Source organism: Polypterus senegalus, chromosome 4 (genome assembly GCF_016835505.1).
Source record: "Polypterus senegalus isolate Bchr_013 chromosome 4, ASM1683550v1, whole genome shotgun sequence".
In the NCBI taxonomy this organism is placed as follows: Eukaryota; Metazoa; Chordata; class Cladistia; order Polypteriformes; family Polypteridae; genus Polypterus; species Polypterus senegalus.
In genome coordinates, this window is record NC_053157.1 from 249,208,205 (window position 1) to 249,224,432 (window position 16,228).

A 16,228-nucleotide genomic window follows, 5' to 3' on the forward strand; every position below is an offset into this window, starting at 1 on the left:
AACCATTTCTGTGCAACTTATCTTTAAAGAGAAATAGGAAGTCAAAGTCATAATCCAGCTCAGTGTTCATCCATTGCTTCTCAAACACGCTTTACTTAAAGAAAATAAATTTCAAAAGGCGCTTCTACATCAAAGTCATGTGGCTACGTAATCTGCTCTCATTTTAAAATGACTTCTTTATATACAGTAAATGTTCATATTTTAAACTAACAAAAGATTTTCCCAGTCGCTCCCAATTTCCAAAGCCCTGCACTCGCAGTAAATGCAGTCTGTCGGTTTGGGCCCCTTATTCCTGAACACTGTGGCCCATTCTCAGCCCCCCATGACTGACCCCCTGCTCATCACTTTAAACAACGAGGGCAGACAGTTGAGCTCCAGCCCATAATAATCGAGTCGCGGCTCTGCAGCTTTCACATTTTGTATTTTTATGCTTCATGTGGTCCGACACAAACAGCCCGATTGGCTCGAGTCCTGTTCTTCATTTTAACACGAACATCTCTAGTAAGCTAAAGTATCAAAGTGTACAGAAATACTGAAAGTAGTTGGAAAAGTTAAGACATTAAATAAAACAATACAATCTCAAATATCACAAGAATATACTCGTAATACTAAGCCAGCTGTAGATTATACTGTATCCCTCCAGCAGCACTAGCTTGTGTAATTGTTGTAGTTTTATTTCCCATTTAATAAATCAAAGTCCCTCCGTTACGATGAACCCGCACGAGCATCTTTCCCGATAAGAAAATACCAGAAATGAAATAATTAAAAATTATTTTTAACTCTGAGGGATGAATTTTCTTTCCAAAAAACAGTTTCTGAAAAGCAATGGTTTCACATAAAAATCAACATAAAACATTTGTTGCTGTATGCCGTGGCTGCCAGTTTGCCAAGAATGTGCGTCAGGCTTGCTGCCAGGCCGTTTTCATGCGGCTGGTGTAGCAGCAGCGGACAGTCACAGTGCATTACATTACAATCTGGTTTCTACCTCCTATCATTGTTAAGTGGCAGTCCTCCCTGGCAAACATTGCCATAGGCGTGTCAGCTACGTGAACCTGTTCAGCACCACGAATAGCTGGGGACCACTCAGCTGAAGCTGGAACCTCACATTCGTTTTCGATCACTTGTATCAAAATCTGTGTTTGACAAGTCATAGTCCAGTTCAGAAATAATTGGCAAAATGTCGTGCACAGAGTATATTGCTTTACGGATTCGCTTTAATATCTCGCCATTTTTGCCATTCTTTGCGTCTTGCTACACACGCAAGCGCACAAAATCTCGGTCAAACCAATGAAGCTAACTTTCCTTCTAGCTACAAGAGTCCAACTAAAACATAACAGTTGATTTGGTCACAGTTTACAGTTGATTACCATCGTCAACGCCTCCTTTTGACAAAAGTCAACATCAGCCCTGAAAGAGTTAATAGGTATCAATCAATCAATCAACATTTATTTATATAGCACATATTCATACAAAAAAAATGTATGAGACAAACTGGTAGAAATTAAACCTGAACGCGCCCTGTAAAGTTACACCTTTATTATTTAATAAAGTTTGCCGCTGACAGCTGTAGAACAAAGAGGAAAAAACAACACGCAGAGAGAAAAATCAGAAATGTACGACGGGGCCGCGCGTGAGTGAGCGGCTGAACAAGCGCGTGCCCGACGGACAGCACAGTTCAGAGCAGGAGCAAAATCAAAAGGCGAAACGGCGCGGAGAAGTACACGAGCGCGAAGAGAGAAGAAGCAATCCCGATTTAACGCGCCTCCGCCAAGTCAGATGTAGCATTACATTTCACTGGACACTAACCGGAAAATAATGTAACGTAGCAGAAGCTAAAATCGCGCGACCCCCCGTCATCCACAATAAACTCGCGAAGGGGCGATTTGCTGTGCCGCCACCACCTCCACGTAGCGCTCAATCGCCAACGCTTAAAAGCGAACCACGCGGCGTCAGGCACTTCCTAAAATTTAAAGCCGCTCTGCATGTCGCGGTCTTCCTCACTCCTGCCATTCCCACCCGTACGCGATCCCTAAGCTCGACTTTAATAATAATGTATTACATTTATATAGCGCTATAACGCTATCCACACAGGGTGGAACGAGGAAGCGAACCCACAATCTTTCACAGTCTCCTGTGCAAAGCAGCATTCTCTCACCTTCCGCACCTTTGTCTGAGCACGAGGTTCTCAGAAGAGCAAACTAAGAGGAACTGCAGCTAGTGATGGGCCGCTCGATACTCAGGTTTCTACACTATGTCGAGCTTCTAGGCTTGATTCAAATGCGCCCGTCACATGATTTTGAGGCACGCTTGCGTCATGACGTCATTGATATCTGCGCAGTCAGTAGCCAATTGCTCAGCCCCCTCATCTGCTGAACGATTTTTGTCTCAAAGCGTAAAAGCAGTTGGCCCCGCTGCATCTGTAAGGTGTGCTGACGCGAGTTGAAATCCTAGTTGGGCCTCGCGTATGATCAAGTAAAAAAACGTACTTTTTAAAAAGAGTTATGTAGTACTTGTCTGTAAGTTATCAAATACGTTTAGCTGACATTATGAATGATTCACGTGGGGCACCTCGTTTCTTGTTGCGTCCACCTAGAATCTGTAACACATTGATAAGCATATTTTGCGTAAGGCATCACGTATTATAACAATCCAGCGTCTATTCCACCCCATGTCGATCATATCAGAGAGGCTAAGAAACGCTTCACCAAAGCCGACTTGTATAAGCACAGGTCACTCCTCATTAAACAGTTTTCCTACTCAGTGATTCCCAGATCTGTAGCTGATTTGTATTATTGATTTCCAAAATGCAATGTGAATAAAATCGAGCTCTGCATAACTAATCACAACTGTCTTTAATACAGAATCAGTGCAATCGACAGAGTCTTCTGCAATTTAGGAAAAGCCTCGGGATTTCTGCGTTAATGAGACAAAAATGTTGTAAAGAAACTTTGCGGATTCATCCAGAGGTGGACATGAAGATCATTTAAGTACTGACAAGAAGGAACAGCTGGATAAGCACATCTGGAGCCAAACTTTCAAAAAAACATACGACATTGATAGCAACATTCTTTCCTTGTGAATGCATATTTTCAAAGGAGGGAAAATAAATAGACTCCCGAAGTGCAGCACAACAGAGTCTGTAGCCTAGTACTAGGGTGTTGTACCGTGTTAGCCATTATGAATGTAGAAAAGAGCCAAGCAAAATGACACCTTTCATTGGTTAACTAATAATCTTTTTAGTTAGCACAACAGAGTAAATTATTGATGGAAATAGAATTCTTGACAGACTAAGCTTTTGTCGTTTCTGTTTTCTTAAACCATCTTCAGTCCCACAATCCCCCGCAGTCACTGACACGTTTAACGTTACCTGATCCTCACCTGTCGTGTTACCCAAAGCATCAACACTGAGTTTCATTCAGGGCTTTACCGTCCATGTTGTCACACACATAAAATAAGACACACATTTCCTCTATATGCGTGTTCAATAATAATAATAATAATAATAATAATAATAATAATAAACTGGCAGGAATGGGAGAAAGCACAAGATGGTAATATTTATGAAAAGAGTCCTCATGGCATCAGGATGAGGAGGTGCCTTGTCTCCCGTTACGTGAGCTCATCTGCCGCCCCTCACTTACACTGGCACTCGTTACACTCAGGAGCAAACACAATGGAGAATACCGACAATGTACACCTTCAAAAGTGGAATAAATCGACTGTACACTGAAGCATTCCACTGTAAATGCAAAATAAGGAGAACATTCCAGATAAACGATGAGTTTTGTTAATTATAAACAATGCAACATAACTACTATATATGTTGTTTTTTTTTTTTTTTTTAATTCTCACCAAACATGACATACAGTATCTACATGGGAAATGAATATGGGTAATTTGTTTATAATAATTCTGATTAAAATACACTGTCAAAATATATTAATGAACAAACTGAGACACATTGGCCTTTTATCAAAAAGCGTGTGCTCTGTCATTTAGGACACAATGCATTGTTAACGTGACGCACTCTCTACTGACGCGATGTCACGAAAACAAAGAAACAGCGCAGTCCATGAAAACTCAAATCCTCCTTGATTTCTGACCTCATGATTAGTTGTTAATATCATATAAATAAAGTCATTTTAAGAAGATGACAAGTTTGCTATAGTCAGTTTAATAAATGCTCCGTTTAAAATATTTGTATATCTATACTAATAAAAGGCAAAGCCCTCACTCACTCACTCACTCACTCATCACTAATTCTCCAACTTCCCGTGTAGGTAGAAGGCTGAAATTTGGCAGGCTCATTCCTTACAGCTTACTTACAAAAGTTGGGGTGGTTTCATTTCGAAATTCTATGCGTAATGGTCATAACTGGAAGCTATTTTTCTCCATATACTGTAATGGAGTTCAGCTCGATGGCCGTGGTTGGGCGGAATTTCGTGTGACATCATCACGCCTCCCACGTAATCACGTGAACTGACTGTGAGCGCAGTATGTAGAAAACAAGAAGGAGCTCCAAAAAGTGCTGAAGAAAACGTGCATTATATAATTGAGAAGGCAGCGAAACAATAAGAAGCGAGCGAGTGACATATACTACCATATTCATGAGTGCAGCTACTTCGGAAGCAACGCACGGTGTAAACCTAAAGTTTAAATTAAGTTCATAGACAGGCTGCCGCTGGCGTTTGTCATGCCCACGACTAATGTGGGATACAAGTTTAATGAGAGGGCGCAGGGTATAAACAAGAGTTTTGATCACTTTGTAACTAAGTTAAAATTGCTGGTAAAGGGCTGTGCTTATGCAAATTCCGAGAGACTCTGTTTGTGGGGGGATTGACAGTTGAGGCGGGTGGGGGAGTCACGTCATCATCTCCCCTCCCATTCACCTAATTTCGCTCTGAGCTGAGCTCCACAGCTAACGCGGTCTTGCGGAAGCAACTTTGTGACACTGCCACCAAATACTCACAGAGAAATCCACAAGTTAATACACACGCTGTCTCTAGAGTTTCTCCACACTCTGAATGTATTCCTCGCATCCCCTGTTATACCCTCTGATCTCCCATTTCAATTCAAATGCCTCCAATTTCCAGTAAGGCTCTGCTTCGCGATGACAATTAATAAGTCTCAGGAACAGACCCTACAAAAAGTTGCTATTGATTTGAGGCAACATTGCTTTCCTCCTGGACAAAACTATACGTTGCATTCTCAAAAGTAATCTCAGTGCACAGCTTGGTCATATTACAACAGGAGTGCTGAACTGACAACGTGGTATACGTGGGGATTTTGCTATTTATAGTATATATATGAAGATATGTGTATATATATATGTGTGTATATATGTAGAGGTGTGGCAGAAAAGTAATGAGACTGATTTTTTATTTACCAAAGTTTTTATTTTTTTCAAACATCAATGTTATCCCCTTCAAAGTAGTTCCCTTGGGCAGCTACACACCGATGGAGACGTTGTTCCCACTGTTGGTAGCAGCGCTGAAAGTCTTCAACCGGTATGGTCTTCAGCATGTCCATTACACTCTTTTGGATGTTTTCTAACGTCCCGAAATGACGTCCTTTGAGGACATTTTTCAGTTTAGGAAAAAGGAAAAAGTCACACGGATTGAGGTCAGGTGAATAAGGGGGCTGGGGAACCACAGGAATGCCTTTTGAGGTCAAAAATTCTGTTATGGAGAGGGCAGTGTAACATGGGGCGTTGTCATGATGGAGCATCCATTTGTCTGCAATGTTTGGTCTCACGCGAATGACCCTTTTTCAAAGCCTTTCAAGGATGTTTTTATAAAAATTCTCCAAGCTTAACACAAAATTTAATGGCACAACGTTGTTCCAAATTCCGCTGTTCCATTTTGCGTGACGCACAACCAAAAACACACCTTTGCTAATAGCAGTCACAAAAATCACGTAGTTAACGGAAGGAGTTGAAACTCGCGCTGAGCTATGGGAGGGTACTGATATACGTGCTCTATCAAGGACAACAGCGCAGCGTTGCCAGATCGCTTGCAGTGTTGCCAGTCTCATTACTTTTCTGCCACACCTCGTATGTAGGTATGTATATATATATATATATATGTAGATCTGTATATATATGTATATATGTGTCTGTGTGTATATATATATGTGTGTGTATGTATCTGTATATATGTGTAAATATATGTTGATATGTGTATATATGTATATATATATAGATGTGTATATGTATATATATATATATATATATATATATATATATATATATATATATATATATATATATATATATATATAATCACACATGTGCGATTAGGAGGCAGTCAAAGAGACTAAAGGTGAGTGAAACATCGCGAGATAGAGGGTTGTCACATGGTACTTACCTGAATCTCTTTTGCTCAACAGAAAACTTGAAGAAACATAATTCCTCCACTTCCAGGATTCCAAAATGGCCGTGACGACATAACTTCCGCCCCATCATGATGACGTTACTTCCGGCTCCATCAATCCACCTCACTTCCGTCCCATCATGATGACGTTGTTTCTGGTTCCTGTTTTCAACGTCACTTCTTGCCAACCATTTCCTGTCCCATAATCCTTCCCTGTATAAAGTCGCCATTTTGACTCAAGAAATCTGTTCATTGTTTTGTTCTAAGACTTTGAATCGTTCTTTTCTTTAATTGTCTGGACGACAATATATGGGGACGGTCCCCAAAACTTTGTTTTGTGTTGAGTAAGATTCTTTTGAAGAAGAATAACCATTACTATATATATATATATATATATATATATATATATATATATATATATATATATATATATATACTGTATATATATACTCAGCAAAAAAAGAAACGTCCTCTGACTTTCAACTGTTTTTACTTTCAGTAAAGTTAATGTGTAAATATTTGTATGAACAGTAAAAGAGTCAACACCATAAGACATAAACTAAAAATGTTTCACAATGTGTCCCTGAATGAAGGGAGGCTCAAAATCAAAAGTACCAGTCAGTATGTGGTGTGGCCACCAGCTGCTTGAAGTACTGCAGTGCATCTTCTCCTCATGGACTGGACCAGATTTATCAGTTCTTGCTGTGAGATGTTACCCCACTCTTCCACCAAGGCACCTGCAAGTTCCTGGACATTTCTGGGGGGAATGGCCCTAGCCCTCACCCAGCGATCCAACAGGTCCCAGACGTGCTCAATGGGATTGAGATGCGGGCTCTTCCACTGAGAGGATGATCAGCTGTCCTTCCTGTCTCCCTGTAGCGCTGTCTTAGGCGTCTCACAGTGCGGACATGGCAATTTATTGCCCTAGCCACATCAGCAGTCCTCATGACTCCCTGCAGCATGCCTAATGCACGTTCACGCAGATGAGCAGGGACCCTGGGCATCTTTCACAGTCGGTAGACAAGTCTCTTTAGTGTCCTGCGTTTTTAGAACTGTGACCTTAAATGCCTACTTTCTGTAAGCTGTTAAGGTCTTAACGACCATTCCACAGGTGCATGTTAATTAATTGATTATGGTTAATTGATATATATACACTAGACATTTAGCCCATTACAATAACGGGCGATAAAACAGTATTGCATAAACATTATTAGGAACAGTCTATATTAAATGGCAAGGGACCTTGACATCATTCTGTTTGTTGTCTTTATTTTTTTGTTAAAAATATTTTTGCAAGAAGCCTAAAGTAAAAGTAAAATAATATTAAAAATAGAAACGTATATGACAATACAGTAAGTATAATTAATATTACCTTAGTGTAAAACTTTATAACAATCTGTAATACACAATATCTGAAGAAGATATTTAGGAAAATGTTTTTATTTTTTTACCTCAGGAAATATTTCAATAAAATTTCATTATAGACAACATTTTTTGTAAACATTCTTGTTCAGGACCATCTACAACGTTGACAACAACATCTGTAAAACTTCTAACTTTTGATAATGCAACATATAACTGACCATGGCTGAATACTGGTTCTGGCAAGTAAATGCCACCTTTTTCTAAGGTTTGGCCTTGGGCTTTATTAATTATTGTGGCAAAGGCTAATGTAACTGGAAATTGTCGCCTTCTTAAGGTAAAGAGTAGATTAGTAGAGGATGGGGCCAAATCAATACGGGGAATATTCTGATGCCCATTTTCTTTTTTACAATCGATCTATTTACTCGTATTTTGTCTTTCAGCCTTTCTTTTGTTGATGTTTACTTGCTGAGCTGACCGTTCTTCCAGGAGATGTTGCTTATATACGATTTGAGTGTCTGTGTCTTTTGTCCTACTTGTCGTGTCCTTTTTTTTTGGGTGGCATGTTGTTAGTAGATAGTTAGTTAGTAAACATGCACGGGGCAGTATGTGTGGCGTCACCCCAGCAATGGATTTTATGTGCGCGGCCGCGACTACCCAATCAGCACTATCCCCAGCAATGCTGTCCTTTATTTGCTTATCATACACGGCTACGCCATTCACTGTGTGCTCAGCTTCCAGTGTGTACTGCGTCCACGATGCCGGTCGTGCGTGTCGCACCGAGCCTCGCGCATGCGTACTTCACCAAAAGACACACACACACGGACACCTGGATGCACACAGGGGTTTTATTAAAGAGGATGATGTGTATGTGTAGATATGTGTTTATGTAGATATGTTTATACTGTATGTATATATGTATATGCATATATGTTTATATGTGTGTGTGTCTTTGTGTGTGTATATATACTCGTATATATATATTCTTCTATATAATTGCCGTCGGGATTGTCCTTCCGTCCCGTGAGTGCTACTCAGGCGCGGAGTTTCACCATACGCCCCGTCCATTTTGCAATGCACGATGGGATTTGTAGTTTCATTTTTCCAGGTAAAAGATGATTTTCTACTCCAGACTGTGCGATATCTTCTTCTTCTTTCTTACTATATAAAAGCGGTCGGATTGTCCTTCTGTCCCGTGAGTGGAAAGCGTAGCAGTATTCTGCTTATCACAGACTTACTACTTGCAGCTTGCGGTATGAAGCGACATGATGTGAGCAGAGTTCTGGTGCTCCCATCGTTCCCTTGGTTTTGTGCATGATGCGCTGGAAAAATAGACAAAATTATGTCTCTGGTAATAAATAATGTTAATGGAGTACAAATGCCTCACCACATAGTAAATATCAGGGGGTTCAAAAGGGCGACCTCAATTGAGTGCGGCGAATAAAGGCGTTCGTAGATAATTTAATTAATAATTAGACAGATAATAATAGTAGATAATAATAAATAATAAAATATCTACGTGGCATTGCACATAATCTACAGCTTCAAGTGTAACACAATAATGAGTAAGAGCAGAAAACAACGAAATATAGACAGCTTTAGAAAAAGTTTGTTAGAAGTTCATGCATTAATTAATTGGATGTTTTAATATTCTTACTTTCGCCTTTTTATACGTTCAATCATTGCTTTATCTAATACATTTTCTGTAATAATTTTGTTGTGTTTGCACCTGGATTACACGTGCCCTTATTGAAGAATACCACTGTGGTTAATGGGCACTTTGATGTTCTCATTCCCAACACTTACATGCCTGATGTACACATGGAGTGCACACAAATTGAGGATTGTCTCGAACAACAATCTGCTTTTACAGTTGAAAGAAAGCGTGCTGCAGAACGTCAACGCAAGCAAAAGTGGCGTAAAAGTTTAACACAAGAATGTCGCAAAGAAACTTGCCGTGCTGATCGTAAAAGGAAACAAAATTGGCGCCAAAACCTAACTCAAGAAGCTTGGGAGAAAACGCGTGTAATAAATGAAAAACGTTCACAGGATTAACGCAACAAAATTAATGTCGTGAAAAGAGTTTTTAACAGTCCTGGACAAAAAATTGCTTTGGAGGACATGTCCCAAGATGACATTCTTCAACATAGTTGTGGTATTTTTAATGAAAAATGTGTACATTGTGGCGCAAAATTCTTCTCATTAGAAAAAAAATACTAGGTACTATGTGTTGTAAGAACGGAAATGTTAAAATTCAGCCTCACAGGGAATGTCATTTATTCCAAAACCTGCTGACATGCATGCATTTACACTCCAATAATTTTATGGCTAATATTCGATCTTATATTCAGTTCAATTGCATTTGCATCTGTTGGCGTGAAATTGGCCACCCCTCCTGGACGTGGTCCATATTGTTTTAGAATTCATGGATCCATATACCATCGTGTGGGAACATTACATCCTGAAGGTGATGAAAACCGAGTATATGCACAATTGTATCTACTAGATCCAAGTGCGGCAGCAGATGCAAGAGTTACTAATAGAGAAAATCAAAATTGTCTTTCTGATTTGATGCGAGAACTGAGCGAGTTTATGGCTAATAATAATGATTTACCGAAACAATACAAACTTCTTTATCAAGTTGAACAAGAAGCTTTACTTGAAGCTCAAAATCGAAGCGAGGCACCTCCTGATATAAAAATGACAATCAGGTATGATAATAAATCTGATATAAGGAGGTACAATCCACAAATTGTTAACGAAGTGGCTATGAATTTCAAAAGTACAGATGGGGAACCACCTCACAATTGAGACATTTTGGTACATTTAAAACCAAATCAGGACAATCAGATTGTGCCCAAAACTCAAAGAATCAGTATATGTCACAGATTTTTAGAAGCAATGACATATCCGGTATTTTTTCCTTATGGTCAGGAAGGATGGCATCTTGATTTGAAAACTACTAATAATAAAACACTCACACAAATGATGTACTTCGCTTTCCAATTGCAAGTACGCGACACGTTTAATCCGTTGCTTCATGGAGGTAAACTAACACAACAATATTTCGTGGACTCATATGTTAAGACGGAAGCCAATAGGCTTGAGTTCAATAGAAAACACCAAGAACAATTAAGGGTGTCCTCATATCAAAATTTGAGGCAGGAACTCAATTCAGACTACTTACAAGGCGATTTGTCTGTCGGGCAAATGATCGCATTACCATCAACGTTCCAAGGAAGCCCGAGAAATATGCAGCACAGTTATCAGGACGCTATGGCTATTGTACGAAAGTATGCCAAACCAGATCTATTTATTACCATGACTTGCAATCCAAAATGGCCAGAAATTACAGAAAATCCTAATGGAACTTCAGTCCAATGTAGACCAGACTTGGTTGCACGTGTTTTCAATATAAAACTTAAAGACCTCCTAAACGATTTATACAAAAAACATGTTTTAGGAAAAGTTATTGCAAACGTTCATACAATCGAATTTCAGAAAAGGGGACTACCACATGCTCATATTTTGTTAATATTAGATAGAGCATCGAAACTAGAAACTCCTGAGCTTATTAATAAAGCAGTATGTGCAGAATTACCTCACTTAATTGAGAAACCCAGGTTATATGAAATCGTAACTAAAAACATGATTCATGGTCCCTGTGGAGCAGAATTTCCCAACGCTTCCTGCATGGATAATATCAAAGGGTGCACAAAAAGTTTTCCAAAAGAGTTTCAACTACAAACGGACCCAGAAAAAAAAGGGTATCCACTTTATAGGCGGCGTGAAGGAGTATGCGCTGTTATAAACGACAGGACAGTTAACAATCAATGGGTCATTCAATATAATCCTTACTTACTGCTCAAGTATAACTGTCACATAAACGTTGAAGTGTGTGCATCTATTCAAAGCGTAAAATATCTCTTCAAATACATTTACAAAGGACATGATTGCGCAAATGTAAACCTAACTGAGCAAATTGTCCGTGATGAGATCGAAACGTATCTGGACTCAAGATATGTCAGTTCTCCTGAAGCAGCATGGAGAATTTTTGGATTCCACATACATGAACGCAGTCATGCTATTGTCCGCCTCCAAGTACATTTACCAGAACAACAATCTGTCGTTATTAGACAAGGCAATACTGCAGAGGCATCCAAAAGGGCTAAAAGCAAGGACACAACCTTAACTGCATGGTTTAAACTAAACCAAACAGATCCAAATGCAAATCAATATTTCTATTATGAAATACCTGAAAATTATGTGCTTAAAACAAAAAATGGTCAGGATACGTGGGAGCCACGTCAGAAAGGACACGATTCTGTTATAGGCCGAATGTACTCCGTCAATATGAAACACACAGAAAGGTATTTCCTACGGCTGCTCCTTTTACATGTATCAGGAGCCTAAAGTTTCGAAGACCTTAAAACTTCAACAGAACAAGTGTATGCAACTTTTCAAGAAGCTGCAAAAATCAGTGGCTTGACAGAAAATGCTGAAATCTGGAACGAAACTCTTACTGATGCAAGCTTGGTATGTATGCCTAAGCATCTTCGTGAGATATTTGCATATATATTAGTTTTCTGTTCTCCTGCAAATGCTACTGATTTATGGGTATTACATAAGGCAGCTCTAACTGAAGATTACACAAGACAACAAGGTCAGCAAAATGACCACCAAGATTGCCAAAATTGCAGGCCCTGTCATTTTGCACTCCGAGATATTGCGAAGATTCTCGATTCCTCAGGGAAAAAAATAACACATTACGGTTTGCCAATTCCTCCTGCTAATCTTCCGGAATCCGATATTCAACAATATGATCCTGACGTAGAAAGACAAAAGGCCGAAGCGATGGCCGCAATGTTAAATTCTGAGGAAAGAGCTGCTTTTAATGTCATCATGAAGGCTATAGATGAAGGAGCAAATCCAAGATTATTTTTCATTGTTGGCCCAGGTGGGAGTGGGAAAACATACTAATGTACAACTTTAATAAGTACCTTACGAGGAAGATCTGAAACTGCGCATTGCTGCTAATTTGCTTCCAAGTGGACGAACATATCATTCAATGTTTCGCTTAGGAATAAATATTTTAGACACAACAGTTTCCACAATTACGCCTCGCTCAGAAGTGGCAAAATCCCTCAGGGAATCTAAATTAGTTGTGTGGGATGAATCCACTATGGCATCTTCACACGCATTAAATTCAGTGGATAGATTGATTCGGGATATACATTCCAATACGCAGTTTCTTTTTGGCGGTAAAGTGTTTGTCCTTGGAGGAGACTTCAGTCAAACATTGCCGATTGTACCTCATGGCACCAGAACAGCCATTGTTGAAGCCTGTATAAAGTATAGCAAAACCTGGAAGAACTTCCATACTTTGAAATTGATCAAAAACAACCGATCAGTTGATAGAGAATTCAGTGATTGGTTATTAAAACTTGGAGAAGGAACGCTAAATAATGATATTGGCCTAGATGAAGAACTAATAGAAATACCACCAAGCATGCTGTGCAAAGGTGACATAGTAAAGGAGATCTTTGTGGATAAACTTCATGTAGCAGATATCCCCAACTTTGTGAATGAGTTTATACTAACTGCAATCAACAAAGATTGTAATGAACTAAATGAGAAGGTACTGAATTTATTAGATGGTGAATGTGTCACATACTTAAGCCATGACTCAATATTAGATGGCACGGATGAAGATAGTTCCAATTATCCAATAGAGTTTTTAAACACCTTCGGGTGGGGGGAAGGGTCCTGACTGTTGTTTGTGCGTATGCGTCGAACAGCAGTTTGGAGTATCCACCCTTTTTAGAGTCTCTGGAGGGGGTGCTAGAGGGCATACCTTCTGGGGATTCCCTCGTTTTGCTTGGAGACTTCAATGCCTACGTGGGCAATGACAGTGAGACCTGGAAGGGCGTGATTGGGAGGAATGGTCCCCCGATCTGAACCCAAGCAGTGTTTTGTTATTGGACTTCTGTGCTCATCACGGATTGTCCATAACGAACACCATGTTCAAGCATAAGGGTGTTCATATGTGCACTTGGCACCAGGACACCCTAGGCCTCAGTTCGATGATCGACTTTGTGGTTGTGTCGTCGGACTTGCGCCATATGTCTTGGACACTCGGGTGAAGAGAGGGGCGGAGCTGTCAACTGATCACCACCTGGTGGTGAGTTGGCTTCGATGGTGGGGGAAGATGCTGGTCAGACCTGGTAGGCCCAAACGTGTTGTGAGGGTCTGCTGGGAACGGCTGGCAGAGTCCCCTGTCAGAAGTAGCTTCAACTCCCACCTTCGGCAGAACTTCGACCACATCCCGAGGGAGGTGGGGGACATTGAGTCCGAATGGGCCATGTTCCATGCCTCTATTGTTGAGGCGGCGGACCGGAGCTGTGGCCGTAAGGTGGTCGGTGCCTGTCGCGGCGGAAATCCCAAAACCCTTTGGTGGACACTGGCGGTGAGGGATGCCGTCAAGCTGAAGAAGGAGTCCTATAGGACTTTTTTGTCCTGTGGGTCTCTGGAGGCAGCTGATAGGTACCGGCAGGCCAAGAGGAATGTGGCTTCGGTTGTTGCTGAGGCAAAAACTCGGGCATGGGAGGAGTTTGGAGAGGCCATGGAGAACGACTTTTGGATGGCTTCGAGGAGATTCTGGTCCACCGTCCGGCGTCTCAGGAGGGAAGCAGTGCAGTGTCAACACTGTATATGGTGGGGATGGTGTGCTGCTGACCTCGACTCGGGATGTTGTGGGTCGGTGGGGGGAGTACTTCGAAGACCTCCTCAATCCCACTAACATGCCTTCCATTGAGGAAGCAGAGCCTGGGGACTCTGAGGTGGGCTCTCCCATCTCTGGGACTGAAGTCACCGAGGTGGTCAAAAAACTCCTTGGTGGCGATGAGATACGCCCGGAGTTCCTTAAGGCTCTGGATGTTGTAGGACTGTCTTGGTTGACACGCCTCTGCAACATTGCATGGACATCGGGACAGTGCCTCTGGATTGGCAGACCGGGGTAGTGATCCCTCTCTTTAAAAAGGGGACAGGAGGGTGTGTTCCAACTATAGAGGGATCACACTCCTCAGCCTCCCTGGAAAAGTCTATTCGGGGGTTCTGGAGAGGAGGGTCCATCGGATAGTCGAACCTCGGATTCAGGAGGAACAGTGTGGTTTTCGTCCTGGTCGCGGAACAGTGGACCAGCTCTACACCCTTAGCAGGATCCTGGAGGGTGCATGGGAGTTTGCCCAACCAGTCTACATGTGCTTTGTGGACTTGGAAAAGGCATTCGACCGTGTCCCTCGGGAATCCTGTGGGGGTGCTCGGGAGTATGGGGTACCGGACCCCCTGATAAGAGCTGTTCGGTCCCTGTACAACCGGTGTCAGAGCTTGGTCCGCATTGCCGAGCCCGTTTCCAGTGAGAGTTGGACTCCGCCAGGGCTGCCCTTTGTCACCGATTCTGTTCATAACTTTTATGGACAGAATTTCTAGGCGCAGCCAGGGTGTTGAAGGGGTCCGGTTTGGTGGACTCAGGATTGGGTCACTGCTTTTTGCAGATGATGTTGTCCTGTTTGCTTCATCAGGCCGTGATCTTCAGCTCTCTCTGGAGCGGTTCGCAGCTGAGTGTGAAGCGGCTGGGATGAGAATCAGCACCTCCAAATCCGAGACCATGGTCCTCAGCCGGAAAAGGGTGGAGTGCCCTCTCAGGGTTGGGGGGGAGATCCTGGCCCAAGTGGAGGAGTTTAAGTATCTCGGGGTCTTGTTTACGAGTGAGGGAAGAATGGATCGTGAGATTGACAGGCGGATCGGTGCGGCATCCGCAGTGATGCGGGCTCTGCATCGGTCTGTCGTGGTGAAAAAAGAGCTGAGCCGTAAGGCAAAGCTCTTAAGCACAAACCAAAAAACACACAAATCACAATCGTACACAAATAGTGAGATTTTTAAAAAGTTATGTCTACACCAGTGTCGTCAGTCGATTTTAAATCAATTTATCTTCTGCCCGTCACCAAAACTGAAAAAATAATAAAATGTTTGCGAGTTACTTACGACACTGTCCTCTGTCGGATCTTCAGTGACAAGAGAGATGACCCATCAGCAGATGATCCTAACTCTTGTCGGGCACAATCAACAGCGTTAAAACCTCGAATAAAAATACCAACTGCTGCTGAATCTCAGCAACTTCCACCTGCTATCTGATCGCCGTCAGCCATTTGAAGTTTTGTATTTCGTTCTGATTCAAAGGCGAGTCCACCGAACCCGAACAGACAGTTCCAAGTTCAACGTTAAAGGAGCTGAATACTCACCACACTGAGATAAAGTCAAAGTTACTGACACTTGTGCAGGTCGCTTTATGCTGATATATTACTGTTTTATTTCTACAAATGACAACGTGAAGAACACTTTGCACGGAGGAATAAGAAACATAATTTGTGGGGCAGAACTTGATAACATGCTTTTCAAATTTGATATGGAGCTTTTGAAATTTCATATCAAGCTTT

General features: G+C 41.4%; 1 protein-coding gene across 4 annotated transcripts in view; it reads right to left on the reverse strand.

Annotated features, from left to right (window-relative positions):
- Positions 1-16,228, reverse strand: part of LOC120528441 (zinc finger protein 260-like) — a 413,573-nt gene that overhangs the window by 11,822 nt on the left and 385,523 nt on the right. Inside the window, exon 1 of one of the 4 annotated variants that reach the window (XM_039752596.1) lies at positions 2,165-2,277. The exons of 2 other annotated variants lie outside the window; for them this stretch is intronic. The gene's annotated coding sequence lies outside the window, so the exon portion shown is untranslated. Of the gene's footprint in view, positions 1-2,155; positions 2,278-16,228 lie in introns of those variants that run through there. One more of the 4 variants, XM_039752594.1, reaches the window with a different exon arrangement.